Source organism: Dromiciops gliroides, chromosome 2 (genome assembly GCF_019393635.1).
Source record: "Dromiciops gliroides isolate mDroGli1 chromosome 2, mDroGli1.pri, whole genome shotgun sequence".
In the NCBI taxonomy this organism is placed as follows: Eukaryota; Metazoa; Chordata; class Mammalia; order Microbiotheria; family Microbiotheriidae; genus Dromiciops; species Dromiciops gliroides.
This window is the reverse complement of record NC_057862.1, coordinates 245498424-245521272: the sequence shown is the minus strand read 5'-3', so window position 1 is coordinate 245521272 and position 22849 is coordinate 245498424.

The following is a 22849-nucleotide window of genomic DNA, read 5'->3' as shown; positions in this document are numbered from 1 at the left end:
TACTCAGTTTCAAGAGAAAAATTAAAAGAGACACTTGGATAACATCTAAAAGTGAATTTAACCCTAGCCTAGAAAGCTTTACTTAGCCATATCAGAAGGACATTAAAAGTAAGGGAAGGATACTCATCACATATGCAACCTTGATTCAGCTGAGCATAGCTGTCCGAACTTTATATTGGCCTTGGTGGTCATGACTGAAAGAGCAACCGGAGCTCATCATGCTCTGGGATTTTGTACTCAAGTGATCAGATATCACCATTGGTAGCCTAAGCCTTTTGTCCCCTGAGTCAATTGATTATTGAGGATGGTTCCAATGCCTTCAAAGGCCCAGGCATGGTGGCAAACTTTTGTACTCTCTGCTACAAGTGAAGGCTGATTATGATGGATCCCTAAAGTTTGGGAGCTCTGAGATGCAATAGGGCTAAGGCTTTACTAAGTGGAGTACCAATATGGAGAGTCCCTGAGAAGAGGTCTTACTTGGCTACCTAAGCAGAGATGAACTGGCACAGGTCAGAAACAGAGAAGGTCAGAGTTTCTGTGTCAAACAGCTATAAAGTCAGGCCTGTAGTAGCCCCAGCACTTCTAGCCTGGGAGAGATAAGGAAATCCAGACTGAAAAAAAAAATCCAGTACTTTTAAAGAAAAAAAAAAAAACCTAGTCTAGCCCATATGGTATAGGACTTTGAGAGATATGGCACTAGGTAATACAGTGGATAGAGCACTGGGCCTGGAGTCAGACTCATCTTCCTAAGTTCAAATCTGAACTCAGATACTTACTAGCTGTGTGACCCTGGGGAAGTCACTTAACCCTGTTTGCCTCAGTTTCTTCATCTATAAAATGAGCTAAAGAAAGAAATGGCAAACCACTCCAGGATCTTTGCCAAGAAAACCCCAAATGGGGTCACAAAGAGTCAGACATGACTGAACCACAACAGTAATAAAATGTACTATGTACTGTGCTAAGCACTTTATAATTACTATCTCACTTGATCCTCACAACAACCCTGAGAGGTAGGTGCTATTATTATCTCCCTTACAGATGAAGAAATTGAGACAGACATTAAGTAACTTGCCCAGAGTCACACAGCTAGTAAGTGTCTGAGGCCAGATCTGAGAATTCAAGTGTTTGTTTTTAATAAATTTTGAGAATATTTATATTTTAATAAGTTTAGAGAGCTCATCAGTATGCATATCTTGGAAAATTATAGTGAGTTGGGCCTGGGCATTGAATAAGTGAAGGAAATTAGACTGGATTTTAAATAAGCTATAAGAAGGCCTATAACATCCTGGAAACCCACCTAGAAAAAAACCACACTTTCTTCAAAGCATCAAAGTTGAGCCAGTAGTAACAAGCATCTGATGAGAAGGAAGTCCAAGAAGAGTAGAAGCCAAATACACCAGAATAATTCCATAGGGTCCTTAGGAAACAGTACTTATGAAATGCAGGAGAAATCTGCAGACATCCTGTAAGTTAGGTCCAAACTTCATAGTGACTTCAGGGTAAATTAAAAAACAAGTGAAAAATGTATCAGTTCACTAAGTAAACCAGATCATAATTATACTACCATGAAGGGATAATGTGACAAAACCTTTTTTATGACAGGAAATATAAGTTAAAAAATACAGAAAAGATAAGAAACATGTTTTAAAATTTTATGTAAGGCTAAAAAGGACTACCAATTCAAATTTTCTACTCTGAATTTTTGCAAAGCTGATTATAGATGAGTAGCAGATGTTTTAGTATTTTTTAATCTCTGTTTCTGATGATTTGTGACCCATTAATCAAATGGATCAAATGGCAGATAGTGGGAAGGTAATTAAGACAAGCCTGAATAGAGGGAAAAAATGATTAAAGAATGCATCTTTTAAAATATCATGAGCATGAAAAAGGAATGCCAATATCATTTTTTTATTTTGGTGAGGCAATTGGGGTTAAGTGATTTGCCCAGGCTTACACAACTAGTAAGTGTCAAGGGACTGAGGCTGGATTTGAACTCAGGTACTCCTAAATCCAAGGCCGGTGCTCTATCCACTGCGCCACCTAGCTGCCCCTACCAATATCATTTTAAAGATATTGCCCATTTTTAAAGGATCTCATGAAGAAGGTGATCTTCTAAATATTAGAAAGAGCCAAATAAGATTTATAGTATTCTTAAAGGAAGGAGATAAGACACCAACTAGTCAACTAAAGCTGAATTCAATTGATATTCGGGAAGATAATAGAACAAATCACCATTAAATAACCTGAAGCCATCCAGAAACCACAAGTTATGGAGAAACAACTTCGTAGATTGTATCAAAAGCAAACTGAGTCAGGTGAAAAATTTCCCATACTGAGAAAATTTTAGGCAAGTTATTACTCATAACCTCATAGGAAAACAAAAAACGAAATTCGTTTTCACCAGTTCTCCACCAAATATTGATTAATGTGTATCCTAGAAATCATGTAGGAGCATCAAAGCAGTCCCCTGAAGGATGCTGATGATTCTATAAAGTAAAAGTAAAGGCACATAGACAGGAAATGGGATGTTTTATGTGGAGAAAAATAGGCCAATTTGTCTGGAATAGAGAGTGAAAAAGTGTAATTAGTCTATAGAGGTAGGCTAGAGTCAAATTGGGAGTAATGTTAAAAGTCAAGCAGGAGTATACATACATATATACATATATATATGTGTGTGCATGTATGTATGTATGTCTTTATACATATATATTTTTTCTCGAGGCAATAGGGAGCTACTTGTGCTTCTTGAGCAGGAGAACAACACAGACTTGTGCTTTAGGAAGTATACTTTGGCTGCTATGTATAGAATCAATTGCAGCCTTCTCTAGTTGAGGAAAAGGGAGTGAGGAAAATTAATATTATTCTATGATATTAATAACTATTTATTAATTTGTGATCCACTCTTTTCCTTTTATTTCTATTAAGGCCCAACTCCTGAAAAGGTCAGTCAGTCTCTGAAGGGCATGGCTGAGTGATGAGATTGCATTTAGTTCCCAAGGCACTTGCTTTTTAACTAGGTTGGGTGGCACCAATTGAGAGACATGATTTCTGTTTAGAGAATAAACAGAATTAGATCTGAGTGAGCCTTTGCCTGAGGGAAGAACCCCCTGTTATTGGTCCCTTATATTAGAGTTTAGGGCAACCAACCTCATGAAAGAGAAAACTAGCTAGAGGGGGCTAGTTGGAAATGGCTTCCCCTGACCAGATGCCTTAAGTCCGTTGAGTCTCATAATCAAGCCACATTCTCAGTTGGTGGAGCTGAAGACTTTTAGCTCATCTTCTCATTAATGTCCACCAATCATGGTTGAATTACACTTGTCAAGGGAGTTCTCTTTACGAAGGGATTTAAGGCATTTCAAGGTCTCCCTTGGAGTCTTTAGTTACCAGGAGAAACCAGTGATTATCAGTTTATTGATTACCAGTTAACCTAATTAATAAATTGATTATTAATTACCCAGAAACTATCTCTCAGTGGTTTTCATTTATCACGGGAGACAAAGAGACTAACTAGGAGGTTATTTTAATAGTTTAGATGAAGTGTAATGAGAGAAAGGAAGATGGCTGTGGCTGTGTGAGTACAGAGAAAGGGATACATATGAGATACATTGTCAAAGCAGAATTAACGAGACTTCCAAAATGATTGGTTATGAAAGATGGATGAAAATAAAGAGATGAGGATAATTCATTCCAAGATGTCAATCCTGGGGGACTGGAAGAATGATGGTGCCCTTGATAGAAATAAAAAAGTTAGGAAGAGGAGAGGGTTATTTTGGGGGGTGCAGGGTAATGAGGATTAAGTGACTTGCCCAGGGTCACACAGCTGGTAAGTGTCAAGTATCTGAAGCTAGATTTGAACTCAGGTCCTCCTGAATTCAGGGCTGGTGCTTTATCCACTGCACCACCTGGCTGCCCCCTGAGGAAAGGGTTTTGAAGAGAAAGCTGAGTCCTGTCTTGGACATGTTATATTTGAGATGTCTAGGAGACATCTAGTCAGTGATACAGACCTGGAACTCAGAAGAGAAACTAATGCTAAATAAGTAGATCTTGAGGATGTATGCAGAGAAATTACAGTTGTCCATGGAAGCTAATGAAAAAAAAAACAAGAGAAAGAGTATAAAGAGAGAAAAACAGAGGCCAAAAGATAGTCATGAGAGACATGAACGATGATCCTGAAAATGAGAAGACCCAAGAGAGAAAACCCAAGGAGGAAAGAGTATCTAAGATGAATGGGAAGATCATGGAAAAGCAAAATAATTGAAATGCAGCAATGAAAGCCCAATTTGAGATTACATAACATAAATTTATACATATACCAGTAAATATACATAAATAATCCATGCCAGCATGTAATTTTTTCTCTTTAGAAAATGAATAGAGAAGGCGTGCATGGTTGAAGTAATCTAGGGATGAAATTTAAAGAGGGACAAGCAGTAATTGGACAAGATGACAAGGACTTCAAGGGTAGAGGACAGCATAAAGTTAAACTGGTCAACTGAAGAGTCAGGATTTTGAAGGAAAGAAAATTGAGCTCTTGTGGGTGGGAAGTGGGAATGGAGGGGGGAAATGAAGTTGGAACACAAAGTTTTTTAAAAATTAATATTAAAATTTTGTTTTTACATATATTTTGGAAAATAAAATTCTATTCAAAAAAGAAAACGAAAGTAGAGCAGGGGTGAAGGTAAAGGAGGAAGGAGTGAAGTGAATAGAGGTTTCATTGAGGACAGATAATAGGTTTAGGAGGAGGTATACAGAGGAATGAAAGGTCAGGTTATGATCACATAATGGAATTTAGAATTAATAAATTGTGGAGGTGGAATAATGATGTGTGTAAGTGGGGTGTGAGGAAAGTATAAATCATGGGTGCTGAAAAGGTCAATAAACTGCAGAGCACTGGTATTAGATAAGACATCAACTTGTAAACTCGTCTCCATAAATAAGGGTTGGAAAGAAGAAGGAGATGGGTTGAAAAGAAAGACTGTGAGCAAGTTCTAAAGTCCTTTAAAAAAAAAGAGAAAATTGCCTAGAGGCTAGTAGAGCCATTAGGATCTGGATAGGATGACATCTGGATGGACTGAACCTTACAAAAGAGAAGAGATTACTAAGTGATGGTGGTTGGAAAAGACTCTGGAAATGGTAAGTGAGGAACAAAATACTTGACTCTCCAGGCCATTGTGTTAGGGGCATCAATGAAATCACATACAGTGCTGGAGAGAGTAGCCAGAAACATCTACTGCTAGGATACAAGTCTAGGACTTCAAGATGGAAAGAGCATGAAAGGAAGAGATGCACAATGAAGGAAAATTTGTCAATGATAAAACAGGGTTCTACAGGCTACAATGAAAGAGGAGATACTGGAGGAAAATGAGGATACAGAATGATATGTATGGGGAAGAGGAATCAGGGAGTGATGGCTAATGGAATAAAGCTTCTGCCTTGGTGGTTTATGAATAAATTACAAAGCTTCTAGGTGGACTCATAGTACGGGTGATTGCTTTATGACATGGTCAGTTTGGAGGTGCATTCCGTTTCTTTAGCCTATATTTTAGTAAAATGGAGAACACTTAGATTATCAGATTTATCAAACCTGCTGACCTATATCCACTTTTAGTGACTTAATCATATATAAATGATGTCACCAAAATAAACCTAGAAATGATTACTTTAAAATACAAAGTACATAAAGGAAGGTTGGAGTAGTTGGAAAAAGAAGTGGATCCTTCATTACTTCTTTTAGTTGAAAGATGGTATGGGGGGGGTGGGGAGAGGAATGAGCACTTTGGAAGTGAATAATGGGTGATGTAGATAGAAGCAATGGAATCTGTATTTCTGTACCATAGCTTAAGATAATGGAATAATGTACCCTGGTCTCTGGAGAAAAAGCATGTCATAAGGACTTGAAGGAAGATGTTTGCCAACAGATTTAACAATCTGATTAAGAAGGCCTTTAAGCTGAAAATGGAGTGGGGAGGGGGAAATCTCAGATAAAGTAAATCTGAATGTTGAATCTGAAGGGACTTGCTTTAAATTTAAGGTGGCTTACTGTGAAGCTTAAAGGGGCTGCATTATGTGTCAAGCTAAAGCTTATTCTTATTTAGAAAGAATTCTAGGAAGGTTTTAGCTTGACAGGATATTTCTGCTCTTGTGCCAAGGTCCAGGGTCAATCTGTACGATGAGAGATGGACTCCATCAACCACAATGATGACCTGATGAGGGCATTCCCGAAATACAAATTGCTAAACGCAAAGGTCTCAGGAGCCAGTAAGGTCCAAAAAATCTACTTGGCTATCTCCCAAGAAGCTCTTCCTTGAAGAAAATAGGGGATGGTCTGTATGTCTAGGAAATGTAATAAAAGCTTAAAAATAACAGCTATACACTCATAGTTGTGACACAGTGTGGAGGAGAAGTAGTGAGGAGAGAAATTGGAAAAGACCCTTTCCTTTCATGGTTGAAAAGTGGGTTTGGAGGGGGCAGCTAGGCGATACAGTGGATAAAGCACTGGCCCTGGATTCAGGAGGATCTGAGTTCAAATTTGACCTCAGACACTTGACACTTACTAGCTGCATGACCCTAGGAAAGTCACTTAATCCTCATTGCACCCCCCCCAAAAGTGAGTTTGAAAGGTTCTTCTCAGACCTCTGTTTAATAAAGGTAGACTGGAGAATACCAAAGTTTGCAAAAAAATTTACAAATATTACCTCATTTTGTCCTCAGAACAATTGTGGGAGGTAGGTGAAATAATTATTTCCTTTTTACAGCTGAGGAAACTGGGGTACTGAAAGGTGATTTGCCTAGGCTTGCATAGCTACTAAGTGTCTGACACTAGGTTTGAACCTAAGGTTCTCAATATATACAATTAAAGGAGCAGCTAGGTGGCGCAGTGGATAGAGCATCGGCCCTGGACTCAGGAGTACCTGAGTTCAAATCCGGCTCAGACACTTAACACTTACTAGCTGTGTGACCCTGGGCAAGTCACTTAACCCCAATTGCCTCACTAAAAATACACACACACACACACACATATATACACAATTAAAGGTCTTAGCCTCTATGTTACCTTATAGCCCAAGGCTTTTCTAGCATGTGCTATAAGGAGGCTATAGCCAAAAAATAGATCCAAAGGCAAGCAGAATACTATGGAGGGCAAGACAGTTATCCTAGAAAAGATAACAATGGAAGAGATGATGGGAATTTTAATATGACCAGATGCAGAGTGAAATAAATAGAATCAACTAAATAGAATGAAATAGAATCAAAAGAACACATAGACCACAGCAACGTAAATTTAAAAATACTAAAAGGTAGGCAAACCAAGTAATTTTTTTAAATTCCTGAAAATGGATTATGAAGCATACCTTCCTCCCCCCAGCAGAGAGGTGGGAGAACTATGAGAATAGAACATTGTACACATTGTCATGTGTGAATACTATAAGCATTGCTTTTTGTTTGTTTTTGTTACTATTATTGGGTTTTGGTTTGGTTTGGTTTTGCTTAATTTTGTTTGTTTGTTCTAAAAGAAGGTTCAACTTGGGGAGAAGGAAAAAATATCCAAAAATTACTCTGATATGAACCCCACCCCTAAAAAATTTAAAAAACAAAATGAGGAAGATGGTGAAGTACAGACCTGCACCCAGCTGACCTCTCCCAACATTCTCCTCCAAAAAACCTTAAAATAATACCTCAAGTCAAATTTTGGAGTAGTAGAGCCACCAAACAGTCAGCCCAAGGCAACTTAAGAGGTCTGAAGAAATCATCTGTAATACTGGAAGGCACAGACTGGGTAATAATGAGTAATACTGGGGTAGGCACAGACCTGAAGCATGGCAGGAGTACTAGTGATGGAACTACAACAGAAGCATTAGCAGATTCGGGGGCTTTTAACCCAGAGACAGTAAGGAGGTCAGACAACTGATCAGAAGGAGATTACAGGGGACCCTTTGCTGGCAATGGGTACAGCTGGTGCTGAATGGCAACTCTATTAAGCATAAGCAGTTCTAGGTGATAAAGGAGTGCTTAGCAACAACTACAAGGGAGCAGGGACCCTGGTCACAGTTCTAGGGCCAACAGGAGCTTTACTTTTTTTTTTTTTTTTTTTTTGCGGAGCAATGGGGGTTAAGTGACTTGCCCAAGGTCACACAGCTAGTAAGTGTCTGAGGCCGGATTTGAACTCAGGTACTCCTGAATCCAGGGCCGGTGCTTTATCCACTGTGCTAACTAGCTGCCCCCTAGGAGCTTTACTTTTTACTCCTGTAGGGGAACAGGGCCCTTCCTGGGCAAAGAACAGCATACAAACCTGGAGCACAGCTCTCCCAGGATAATACCATTTTGGAAGCACCAAAAACTTGTAGAACTTGCAGATGCCCAGAACTAGCTCTGAAAACAGCAGCACCAAGAAAAGGCAGAGTGCCTCCCCACCCCCAAGTGAGCAGAGCTCAACTTTAACATAAAGTTCAAAGTGAAGAAATAGGCTGGAAGAATAAGCAAACAACGAAAAAAGGACTTGACCATAAAAAAGCTACAATGGTGGCAGGAAAGACCAAGACATAAATTCAGAAGACAACAACGTGAAAGTATCAAAGCCTCAAAAAAAAAATGCTTATTGGACTCAAAATCAGCAAGGATTCCTGGACAAATTAAAGAAAGAGGTAACATTTATAGAGGAGAAAATGGGAAAAGAAATGTGAAAAATACAATGAAAAAAGAAACAGCAGCTTGGTAAAGGAGGCACACACACACAAAAAAAAAAAAACTGAAGAAAAATAATGCCTTAAAAAACCAGAATTGCCCTATTGGGCACAAAAAATCACCGAAGAAAAGGACTCCTTAAAAAGCAAAATAGGCCAAAAAAATGGAAAAAGAGGCATAAAAGTTCATTGAAGAAAATAATTCCTTAAAAATTAGAATTGGACAAGTGGACACTTTCTAAGAATCAAGAAACAACAAAACAAAGTCAAAAGAATGAAATAAATAAAAGACAATTTGAAATATCTCATTGGAAAAAACAACTGACCTAGAAAATAAAATTATTGAACAACCTGGAAGCAATAATTTAAAAATGGTCCTTGACATAATAGTTTAAGAAATTATGAAGGAAAACTATCCTGATAGCTTAGAAGCCAATGGTAAAATAGAAATTGAAAGAATCCACCTGAGAGAAATCTCAAAACAAAAACTCCCAGGAATATTATAGCCAAAATCAAAACCTCCCAGGTCAAGGAGGAAACTTTGTAAGCAGTCAGAAGAAAAGCCATTCAAATATTATGGAACCACAGTAGGGATCACAAAAGATTTAGTTACTTCTACATTAAAGGAGTAGAGGGCTTGGAATAGGATTCTAGAAGACAAAGGACCTAGGATTACAACAAAGAAAAACCTACTTAGCAAAACTGAATATATTCCTTCATGGAGAAAAAATGGATATTTATTGAAGTGGAGGACTTCCAAGTATTTTTGATGAAAAAACCAGAGCTGAATAGAAAATTTGACATTCAAACATAAGACTCAAGAGAAGCATAAAAAGGTAAATACAGAAGAATAATCAGAAGAGACTCAATAAATTAAACTATTTACATTCCTACATGGAAAGATGATACATGCAACTCCTAAGAATTTTATCATTATTAGAGCAGTTAGTAGAAGTCTACAAAGACAGAGGATATGGGTGTGAATTTATTATGTTAGGATGATCTCCAAAAAAATAAAAAAATAAACGTAAGGGTAAGAAAGAGGGATGGGCTGGGAAAAGGGGGAAGGGAAAGGTAGAATGAGGAAAATTTTCTCACACTAAAGAAGAGCTTTAATAGGGATGGGGAAATGAGTAGGGATGGGAAATACTGGAACTGCACTCTCATCAGAATTTGTTCAAAAAGGGAAGAGTGTGTGTGTGTATACATACATATGTATATACATACATACACACACACTTCTGCTGATACAATAACCAGTTCTCATGAATGTATAGAGATATATCTGGTGTATATATGATATATGATCATATATATGATATATACACTCTTTCCTCTTTGAACCAATTCTGATGAATGTGTGTGTGTATATATATGATTTATGTATATATATGCATTGTGTGTTTGTGTGCATATATACATATATAAACATATAATATAGTATATGCATATATGTGCATACATTATATAAAATACACAACGCATAATATTGTGTATATACATATACATGTAGATATAAACCTGTGTGTTTGTGTACACATGTGTTATGTGCATGCATTATACATATGCCTATTGTGCATATGGATATGTTTATTTGTATACATGCATATAGCTTTTATGTAATGTGGTATATGTTATGTGTGTCTAAAACATGTTTACAATCCATATATGTACATGTAACATATATGTGTTTGTGTATATATATAAATTCATTTGGGTATAGAAATCTCTCTTAGGGAAATAAGAGGAAAAGGAGAAAAGAAATGGGAAGAAGAGAGATGATAAAAGGGAAGACAGATTAAGGGAGGCAGTGGTTAGAGGCAAAACAGACTTTTGAGGGGAGACAGAATAAAAAAGAGAAAGAAGAAACAGAAGATAATAGGATGGAGGGAAATACACGATTAGTAATCATAATTGTGAATGTGAAAAGGATGAGCTCAACCATAAAATGAAAGCAGATCGAAAAATGGATTAGACACCACAATACAACAATATGTTGTTGTTGAGAGACACATTTATTATCAGAGCCAATGTTATCTTAGGCTTTCTGAAAAAAGTATGTTTGCCAGAGTAAGGGGATCATGCTGCTGTCCTTGGCCTGGTCAGATCATATTTGTAGTATTATATACATTTTCAGATACCATATCTTAAGAAGGATCTTGACAAAGGGTTAAAGGCCCTTTGGAATAATGGATATGATGTTGAACATGAAGTACTTAAGACCTAAAATGAAATCTCTGTCTCTGACACTTAGCTAGGTTAATACCAAGTACATTATAATCTCTGAAGTGTCTAATCTCTATGTATCAGGTAGCTTCCTCAGCCTTACCTACTCAATCCTCCCCATAGGTTGTTTGGAGATAGTTTCCACACTAGGAGTTTGAACTATGGATGGAAATCTCAGATGCTTAGTGGATTTACTTATAGTGAAGCCGATTCTTACCAAAGGAGGGTGTCCATGTTGGGAAAGAACTCAAAATCATGAGAATTTGTTGACAGAAAAGGGATGTTTAGCCTGAAATAGACAAGACTTAAAAGAGAACATGATAACTATCTTCACATATTTTACTAGCAACCTTGTGAAAGAGGAGGCAAGTATATTCTGTGTTACTCTAGAGGGAAGCTTTCTGCTCAGTATAATTAAACTCAATTCAAAACATAGGTACTAGATTCTAGAAGGAAACATTTAATCATCACAACTGCCTTAGAATGTGTTGAGTTGTCTGTCACTAGAGATATCCAATAAGAAGATATCCTAGATGTGTTAAAGGGGGGGTGTTTTCAATAGATACCTTGTACTAAATAGCATGTGTTATATTCCAACTTTTCTATTCCTTTTTTACACGTACATACACACTAAAAGCATATACATATATTCACAGAACATTGGAATCATACGATATTAGGACATAAAGGAACCTTAAGGATCATTTAATCATTCAATAGTCAATTCAATAGTAGGAAAGCATTGATTGACATCTGTGTTCTAGATACTGCAAGGGATACAAATAAGATTATTATCATGTCTGCCATTGAAGGGCTATACTCTTTTAGGATAGACATGTGCAAAAATAATTTTTAAAAAACCAAAGCATTTTTGCTATGCACAAAAACAGTAACATGAGTTGTAGTGTAGAGTATATGCTAGGAGGTCAGTAAGACTCTCCTGAATCCCTCTTGTATCTCCTAAAGAAATCATAAGTTTCTTTTGGTGAAATTGATTCCCCCACTCTGGCATAGTCCCTCATCACATTATGCCTAGACTATTATAATAGCCTACTAGTGAATATGTTTGTTTCAAGCTTCTCCCTACTCTAACTCACCCTCCATTTACCTACCAAAATGATTTTTCCCAAGCTTAGGTCCAACCATGTCACTGTCTCTACTCAAAAAACTCCAGGGGCTCCTTATTGGTTCTGGAATCAAATACAAAATCCTCTCTTTGACATTCAAAGCCCTTCACGACCTAGACCCCTCTTCTTATACCCTACTCCCCACCACATACCTTTTGATTCCACGTCATCATTGGCCTTCTTGCTATTCCACAAACAAGAATTTGGACTTGATTATTCCTGTGTCTTATATAGACTTATGAAGACAATATCCAGGCCCAAGGATCCAACGGGTTAACCCTTGAGCTATGCTGAGAGCTTTCTTCTATCTGAAGGTATTAAAGGGATGTTGGTGGGTAGTATTTGATTCAATTCAGAGCTTTGTTATAATCTGGAAGATGACATGAGGGCTTGGTAAGTCCTCATGACTCCCTCTTCATTCATAAAAAAGTGTAAAATTACCTTAGCAAGAATAATTCCTTGTTAAAGAAGTTAATGAGGAAGAGGATTTTGCTATCACCTTGATATTGTTTTTTGATGAGAAAACTCACCTTCTCTTGCCACCACTTTGAGGAATTTCAATTTACCACAAGCCCATAAGACAGGGAAGAGTTGTGTTGACTGAGCTCAGGTGAGGGTCCTTGGCTTTTTGCTTTCTTTTGGTTAGGCCTGACTTCATGAATGGGAGTACCTTTTCTGTACAGGCATAATGGAGGAAAATCCTGATGTTTCCAGGAGAAAGTCAAGTAAGTGCTACAGTCCAAGGGGTATTATTATAGAAAAACTTCTAAGATTGAATTTCCTTCTGTAGGGAGCCAAGATGGTGGAAGAAAGGCTATGACTCTCCCAGCTCCAGAAAACCTGTTCACATACCTCCAAAAATAAAGAGATAAGACAATTCTTGGAGCAACATAACCCACATAAGAATAGAGTGAGACTTTGTTCCAGCCAAAGACAGCTTAATTAGGTGACTGAGAACACCTGCTGTTCAGGCTGAGAGAAGAGCTCAGCATGGTGGAGCAAGACCAGCCTCAGGCAGGCAGTGCCTACAGAGCCTCAGAATCTTCGGCTGTTTCTTCTGAAGCTTGGTTTACAGACCGGTGAGGAGGTCCAGTGGTTGAGGAGAATAGCTGCGGTCTCTGCTGAAACTGGGGTGGGGCGCCCACATTCTGAACCAGCAAGCAAAGTTATGGAACAGCCACCTAGTGGGGGAGGGGCACAGGCACACCAAGCTTCCAACCACAGAGAATCAGATTTTGATCTGACTTCTGTTTCCCGGTTAAAGAGAAAGCGGGCAGTGGTTACTCACAGGCCCGGCAGGCTGAGATTGTTCTCAATCACCCCCTGGGCCAAGCTGTAGCTCAGAACAGTGTGTCCTAGAAGCAACACTATACTTTAAGAAGGAGTTAAAAGCCAAGAAATAGGGTATCAAGATGAGTAAGCAGAAACAACAGCAGACCATCAAAAGCTGCTTTGGGGGCAAGCTAGACCAGAATACACCCACAGAAGAAGATAATAACAAAGTTGAAGGTCCTGCATCCAAAGCTTCCAAAAAATGTATGAATTGGTCTCGGGCCTTGGAAGTGCTCAAAAGGGACTTTGAAGAGAAAGTAGGAGAGATAGGAGGAAGATTTAGAGAGGTGGAGGAAAGAATGGAATTTCCATCTGTAAAATGAAGGACAGTCAACTAGGTGGCACAGTGATGAGAGTATCAGGCCTGGAGTCAGGAAAATTCATCTTCCTGAGTTCAAATCTGGCCTTAGACTCTAACTTTGTGATCTTGGGCAAGCAAATTAACCCTTATTGCCTCTGTTTTCTCATCTTTAAAATGAGCTGGAGAAGGAAATGGCAATCCATTCCAATATCTTTACCAAGAAAACCCCAAATGGGATCATGAATAGTCAGACACATTAAAAAAAATGACTGAACAGCAACAAATTAAAGGAGTTGGACTAGATTAGACTCTTGAGACCCTTCTAGCTCTAAATTTATGATCCTATATTCATACAAGTAAGGCATTATGTTAAGTTCTGGAGATAGAAAGACTCCCCCACATGTAAAAAATGATAACCTCAGGGGCAGCTAGGTGGTGCAGTGGATAGAGCACCAGCCCTGGATTCAGGAGGACCTGAGTTCAAATCCAGCCTCAGACACTTAACACTTACTAGCTGTGTGACCCTGGGCAAGTCACTTAACCCCAATTGCCTCACCCCCCAAAAAATGATAACCTCTATTCTCAAAGAATGTATACTCTACCTGATGGATAGATTTGGACAGGTGAATAAGTAGGGGTGGGGGTGGGGGTCAGGCATCATTCCAGAAAATGACAACCTATAGCAAACACTTCCATCTCTGAACTCCTGTAGGTTTTGCTAGCTATACTACTCACTTGACACTTGCCGCATGTCTGCATTAGCAGTTAGCTTTTGAAATTTATATATCCTATCTTTCTTTCCACAGCATAAACTTCTTATGAGGAAAACTGAGTTGAATTTAGTGAATTGAAACATCTGAAGCTCAGTAGGGACAACACTAGAGGTAACAATTTTCTTCATATCGTTCTTTGAAGTTGTTCTATTTCAGTACCACAGGAATTCTTCTTGAGTGTAAGGACCATGAAAATTCAGAAAAGCTTTAAAAGCTTTCTATTGCTCCAAAGGGGGTGGTTTAGAGGGAGTAGAGCATGAATGACACAGCTTTCACTACGGGCTATAGTTTTAACCTGTTATCCTTACATCAAGCCTAAATTTGCGTCTTTTCAATTTCTATTTTTTCTATTTCTACCTTCTGCACCCCAGCAGCACAACACTAATCCCTCTTCCATATGACACTGCTTCAAATACTTGAAAACACATGTGTTCATACCCCACCAATGTATCCACCATGGCTCTGCCCAAACCTCTTCATCTTCAGGCCAAACATGCCCAGTTCCTAAAACTAATAATTATGGCTTGATCTTCGAGCCTTTCATCCACCTGGTTGCCCTCTCTTGACACTCTCCATTTCCTGAATTCTTTTCTTAAAAAGTGGTGATCAGGGGCAGCTTGATGGAGCAGTGGTTAAAGCGCTGGCCCTGGATTCAGGAGTACCTGAGTTCAAATCCAGCCTCAGACACTTGACACTTACTAGCTGTGTGACCCTGAGCAAGTCACTTAACCCCCACTGCCCTGCAAAAAAAAAAAAAAAAAGTGGTGATCAGAACTGAACACAGTACTCCTGAATCAATCTAATGGGGGAGGGGGAGCAGGGCAGAGTACAGAGGACTGTCATTTTCAATGTCCAAGATATAGTGCCTCTCATAATATAGCCTCACACCTTTTGATCAAAAAATATTAACCTCTGCTCCGTGTACTATAGTGTTAAGTCCATTTCATTGAGTTCTCACCATTGAAAAACTGGTAACCCAAGGACATTACATAGAGGTAACTTTTTCACAGAATTATAGATTCAGAGCTGAAAAGAATCTTAGGACACATCCAGTCCAACTCCCTCATTTCACTAATGAAGAAACTGAGTCCAAGAGAGGCTTCATGATTTACCTAGTAAATACAGCTAGTAAATTGGCCAAGAAAGGATTTGAACCTAGGTCTTCCTGACTCCAGGTCTAGCACCCTAGCCTATTCCAACCTGTTTCTATGATTAAGTAGAAAGCCCTCTATCTAAACCATGGTGGCTAACCTGAGAATTTATCTAATCATATCCAAAACTGTTGGACTTTTTATTGCCATAAATGTGAAATATGGCTTTCAGAAATGGTCCTGCTTGCAGTTTTGTTTTTGTTACTGTTTCTCTTCTCACTGTATCAGAAATCTCTTCTATTTAGTCTTTCCAAATTATTAATTGTCACTCATAAAGCAGTATACTGTTTGATGAGAACTAGACCTGTAGATAAAATTCTGATTTGCATTCAGTATACATTTGTACATTACTTTAAAAGAAATAATGGCTTTTTTCCTTAAAGAATGAAAGAGATTAAATTCACAAATGTGGCAGCAGCCCCAACATGTTATTTTTATATAGGTACCACTCCTACAAACCAATTTATCATATCCTATCTTTTTCATGGAGGCACAAAGTAATAATCCTTCATGAGAAAGCACTTCTTTCCTTTCTTATAGTAAATAAAGATCTACAATGATTATTTCATACATTTATCAGTTTATTTTTTCCCCAGTTTGTACCCTAAACAAGGCTCAAAGATGCACCACACTACATATGAGTCTGCTTCTGTTTGGCACTCTTATTTTCTCTCCTCTCTTTACAATTAATTCCCCTATAGTGTCTGAATGGTTTTATCAATTAGCTTTTGCTGGGAAGTCTTTTTTTTCTAATATAGTGTAATGATTTTTTTTTTTCATCTGTCAAGGGGGGTTATTAATAAATGCCACCACTGGGGTTAGAACATACTCTGGTGTTTGCTTTGGAGGAACCAGGGGATTGTAGGAAATCCTAGCCAAACTGAATCATAATTAGAAAGAAAATGCTAGCAATTAGAACTATACATTAGGCTTTAATTTACTGCAATGGAAAAGTCAGGGGTGGTATTTTTATTCAGTTTTTAGGTGCAACCAGATGGAATGCTCATTACTCGATAATTTCCATCAACCCTGTGCATTTCTCAAAGCAACAAAGCTGTTGAAAATACAGTGGAGTTCAGTGTCTCAGCTTCTGCTCTTTTAAGGGGTAGGAGGGTGGAAAGGGGAGTGTTCAGAAGTTTTCATTTTCCACCACATGCAACTGATCATCTCCCTCTGGGGAGTCTTTAAATATATTGTATAATTTCAAGGGGGTAAAGCACTTTGGGAACACAAGTATATTCGCATGGCTCACATTTTTCTCCTCCCCTAAATTTATTGAACTGGTTCTTCAGTTCATGTAGCTAATTAAATGATCTAAATCAATCGATGCCCTTCCCTGGTGTTTCAGATTTTGGAATTCTCCAATGATCAAAATGAACCTTTCATGTGTTTATTTTAGAAGATAATGTTTTATAGAAAGATTATAAAAACTGATACAGGATGAAATATGCAAGACCATGAAAACAATATGCATAATAACCATAATAAAGTAAATGGAAAGATCAAATTAATGTGCAATTACAATTGACCAACCTTATAACTAAAGAATTGAGAAAATTCTTCATTGCAGAATTTTGCATACACTTCATGAAGTCCCTACTATATGAAATTTTATGGGACTCCTACAAGGGTACCCCAGGTGTTTTAGGTATGATGATGAAGAGGGTAAGAAGTCATTTTAACATAAATATACCATTTGAAGCATGTTGTAATGGAAACAACACTGGACTCAAGGGACAGAAGTTCAACTCCCAACTGTTAAACTTACTAGTCCAGTGATAATGTCCAAGTTACTTTATTTCAATGAGCCTCGATTTACTTATCTGTTAAACAGGAATCATTGTATTTGTACTAACTATAAGTGAGGAAAGCACTTTGTCAACTGCAAAACACTATCATATTGTGAGCATCATAAGTCAGTAAATACAAGGTAATTTGAGGATGAAGAAACCATTAACAACAAGGCAAAATGGGGAAAAGCCTTGACAGAGGAGGTGATGTTGGAGCTGAGATTTCAAGGAAGATAAGGATTCTGAGAAGAATAGATGAAGGAGCAAGTGAAAGATGGAGGATTTGTACAAATTCATAAGAATAAATAGGAGAATGATGAGTTCAGAGAACATCTAGCAATTACATTTGCCTAGAACATGGAATGTGTGAGGCAAACTTGTGTGAGATAAGAATAGAAAAACTAACATGCCAGGCTGAAGAGTTTGTACTATATCTCTGAGTAATTAAAGAGAGGTAGTGGCATGGTCAGACCATAGGAATATAATCTTGGCAGCTATAAAAATGGGAGAACTTAGAAGCAGGTAGATCAGGTAATAATCTGTCACAGTAGTCCAGGAAAGAGATGATGAGAACCTAGATTAAGGTGGTGCCTTGTGAGTAAGGAAATTTGTACAGATGTGAGAGCTGTTATACAGATAGGACTGATAAGTCAGGGCAGCTATTTTAATATATCAGGGAAAGGGGAAGGTAAAGACATAGATAAAATATATGATGACTCAAAAGTTCTGAACCTGGGTGACTGGGAAAATGGTAGTGTTCTGAACAGAAATATGGATATTTGGAAGAGATTTATAAAGAAAGACAATGAGTTGTTTTGAACATTTTGAGCTTTAGTTTCTTATATCTAAGTAGAGATGTCCAGGAGAACAAAATAACTTTCCTAAGGCATAGGCCTGACTGCCCCCTGCTCCCAGCTTCATTACTGATCCTCTGGACTTTTCTACCAAGCTGCTTTCTTACCTGTAGCCCCTCCCCTCCTCCCATTGGTGATTTGCTCCCAGTCTCCATTTTGAGGAGATACCTAGGCCATCTGTGTTTAAAACTGTCCCAGAGCCCCCATTTGGGTAATTTCTCCCCTTCCTCCTTGTTTTCAGCTCCCTTTTTATGTTGTCATTTTAATATTCTCATTTGAATATAAGCTCCTTAAGGGTCAACTCTATCTTAATTGCTTTTTCTCATTGTTTATCATAGCGCCTGGCAGATAGTAAGTGTTTAATAAATGCTTGTTGGTTTGACTTATTGAATAATGCGATCATTAAAGGAAAGAATAGATAGAGAGAAGAGAGCTCAAGATAGAGCCTTGAGGAGTATCCGTGCTAAAGTGTGGAAGATGAATGATGAGCTAAAAAAAAGAGACTCAAAAGCTGTGGTCAGATAGGCAGAAGAAGAACCTGGAGAAAGCAATGCCACAGAAAACAGGATAGAACAGAATAACTCAGAGGGAATAGGAGTGGGGGGAGAGGGAGTTAAATTGGGGAAGGTCAACTGTGTCTAAAGTTGGTAAGCTGCCAGGGATAATAAGGAACAAGAAAAGTCCACTGGATTTATCAGTTAAGAAATCACTAGGAGGGGCAGCTATGTGGCGCAGTGGATAGAGCACTGGCCCTGGATTCAGGAGGACCTGAGTTCAAATCCAAGTTCAGACACTTGACACTTACTAGCTGTGTGACCCTGGGCAAGTCACTTAATCCCCATTGCCCCACAAAAAAAAAAAAATCACTAGTAAACATCAAGAGGGTAATTTCAGTAGTGTGTTGCTCAGAAGTGTGATTGGAAGGGGTAGGGAAGTGAGTGGATAGTCAGAAAAGGAGGCATTAAGAAAAGATTACTCTAGAAGTTTGCCATTAAAAGAGAGGAGACATAGGATGATAGCTTAGAAAGGCAGGGAAATATAAATTATACATATGCATAAGTAGTGGGAGGAGAGCCAATAGAAAGGAGAAATTGAATATGAGAGTGAATGGACACTGGGCCAATATCCTGGAAGGGGACAGGAGAGGGTAGGAGGGGATGGGATCAAGGACACAAATGGATAACTTAGGAGAAGTTCCCTGGAGACTAGAATAAAGGAGGAGAGGGCAAGAGAGGTTTGAGGGGTTTAAGGAGTAAAGTAGAAGAGTTGGAAAAGCCAATGGCAGAGATGACTTTGATTTCTCCACTAAGGCAAGAAGTAAAATCACAGTGAATAGAACCCTGGGCCTGAAGTCAGAAAGACTCATCTTTGAGTTCAAATCCAGTCTCAGGCATTTATTTATTTATGTGAGACTCTGGGCAAGTCACTTAACCTTGTTTGCCTCAGTTCCTCATCTGCAAAATGAGCTGGAGAAGGAAATGGCAAACCACTCCAGTATCTCTGCCAAGAAAACCCCAAATGGGGTCATGAAGCCAACTGAACAGCAACAACAAAATCACCTGCTGTGGCTTGGCAATGGGAAAGAAAGAAGGCAGAAATCTTGAAGAGAGAAAGAGAAGGTTTAGATCAGTTACTTTGAGGAGATTCTGAAAGGGACAAAAGAAAGCACTGTCATACAGCTGGAAAGGCCCCGTTAAGCTCTAGATCATGTGGAGTTACAGCAGACTCAGTAAGCACGGTTGGAGGATTTCCTCCAGAGGCAGTGATATGTGGAAGTAAAGGAAGAAGAACAGAGGAGGCAAATTTCATCAACAACCCAAGGCTGTTGTACCTTTGGCAGGGCTGGGGCAGACCAGTTTCCACAGCAGAAAGTTCTGACTGTGTTTTGGTTAGAAAATATCTTGTGATCATGTCTCTGGCTCTAGACTGAACTCATTGCCAGTTCCTTCCCAGGCCTGGGGAGGAGAGGCATACTCAAAAGATAGCACTCATTTCTGAATCCTGGGATGGGGGTAGGGGTGAAGCATGCCCTCTGTTACCTTTTGATGTTCTTAGGCTCTTTTATAATGTTTTGCTGCTTAAATGGACTATTCTGTTTCTACCTTATTAGCAATTTTAAAAACCTGTTTTCCCTCACACACGTTGTTTATTTTAGACAGACTCATATACATGGGTTTTTTTTGGGGGGGGGGTAGGGCAATGAGGGTTAAGTGACTTGCCCAGGGTCACACAGCTAGTAAGTGTCAAGTGTCTTAGGCTGAATTTGAACTTGGGTCCTCCTGAATCCAGGGCCAGTGCTTTATCCACTGTGCCATCTAGCTGCCCACCAGACACATATACTTTTAAAGAATTCCCTTTTCTAGCCCATTTACCTGATTTTTTTTCTTCTTCATCAAAAATATAATTTCTTATGCTTAATGTGATTATACATATACAACCTATATCAGACTGTTTTCTGTTTTGGGGAGGAGGGAGGGAAGGGAGAGTGGGGAAAAAAATTTGGAACTAAAAATCCTGTGAAAACAAATGTTGAAAACTATCCTTATATGTAACTGGAAAATAATAAAATACTTAAAAATATATAATTTCTTCCTCTCTCTCTACTCTAATAGGACTGGAAATCAAACAGTCAAATAAGGGATTGATAACAGACTGCCATAGAAATATAGAGAAGCTAGTTCTTTCGCAGGCAGAATAAGAATATAGTACTGTAATTTTCCTGGATTAAGATTATGTTTCCTTAATACTTGGGTTAAGAAAAGGGGGTGGGGGGAGGGGGGTGCTACTGAGAAATGCATAGGATTATGGGAGATGTGAACAACTAGAAGAACTTAGCCCTTAAGGAACTTACAGTCTAATTGAGTACAGAAGACATAAATACCTGTCAAATAACGAAATTCAAATAACAGTTCAAAGTAGTAATAGATGTCACAAGACAGCACATGACTCACCACCAAAAGAATTGTATCTTTTTCTTGTTTTCTCATTAGGGAAGGGGAAAAGCAGTGGGAGGGACAGAATTTTGAGCTAAAAGGAAAATAAAATTGAATTTAAAAAAATAATTGTACACACAATTAGTGGAATAGGTATTCAGAGGAATGAGAAATTATTTCATTCAGGATCTTTAGAGAAGGTGTTGGTGAGATTTAGAAAAGAGAAGAGGAAAGGGAAGTTTAGAATGGGGTCCAGAATAAAAAGAAGAGAGAGAGAAATCATTCTAGACAGGAAAACAGAAGGCACAAGGAGACCAGGAAGTAAGTTTAAAGTACATTTTAAAACATTGAGTTTACCTCAAGAAGTGGGAGGAATAAGGAAAGTTCATGTAGGGGAATTGGGAAATGTTTTATTTATGCCCCTGAGCAGTTTTTAGAAATTATTCCTGTGTGAGCTATTCTTCAGAGTCTTTTAGCTTGTGCTGTAACATATAATTTACTTTTAAAAAAAAAAAAAACCTACTCCCCCCCCAAATTTATAAATAAATTAATTAAAACCCTACCTGATAGGGGAAAAATGTTTATGTATTTATTTTAAAAAGTAATATTAAAAGATTACTTACTTTGCTTCTCTCTTCCCTACCCTCTCGAGTTGTTCCTAAAGAGAGTGTTCTCCAAAGAGACATTCAAACCCTTTAGGACATAAAATGACCCAAAGGACTATGTGATGAACCAGTCCAAGGGGAGAAGAGTGAAAGCATCTCACCCTTCCTACAATAGCCAGTTGATGGAGGTGTCTCTAATGACTACCCTTCAACTATTATAGCACTAAAGTTTTCTCACTCTTCCCCCACCTCCTGATGTGCAAGTTATCAACCTCCCCTCTTTTGTGATGAGTATTGTCCTTTCAAGGCAGTTAAAACTTAAGGGGGGGGGAGTGGATAGAGCACTGGCCCTGGATTCAGGAGGACCTGAGTTCAAAGCTGGACTCAGACACTTAACACTTACTAGCTGTGTGACCCTGGGCAAGTCACTTAACCCCAACTGCCTCACCAAAAACAAAAACAACAACAACAACAAAAACCTTAACTGGGAACCCAGCAACCAAAACCAGTAGTTATATAGGTGCTACTGAGAATCCTGTGCCCTCTCCCAGCATACCAACCCCTCTTTCAGATCACCTCTAGGCTGTGGAAAGCAACTCTTGAAGCAGGAGAAGGCTCCCTCTTCCAGAGAAATACCCATTGAGCTGGATCCCCTTGTCTACTCATATTCGGTAAGAGAGCATAAGTCTCATAGGATGAGCAGACATGATCTTTATTGAAGATTTTATTACATTTTCCCCATCAAACGTATTATCCTTCCAGTTACCTGGATTCACAACCCCAATATCATCTCCAACTCCTCTCTCTAACTCATAGATCAAAGCAGTTTCCAGATCTTACTGTTTCTACCTCCATTAACAACTCCCACATATCTCTCCTCTCTACATACACAGTTGCTACTCAAATTCAGGAATTCATCACCTCTTCCCTGGATTATTGCAATAGCCTCTTAACTGACCTCAACTCCTCAAGTGCCTCCCCAACAAATCCATCTTCCACACATAGATCTAATTGATATTCCTAAAACATAGTTCTGATCTTGTTATTCTCTTACTCAATAAACTAATTCATTGACA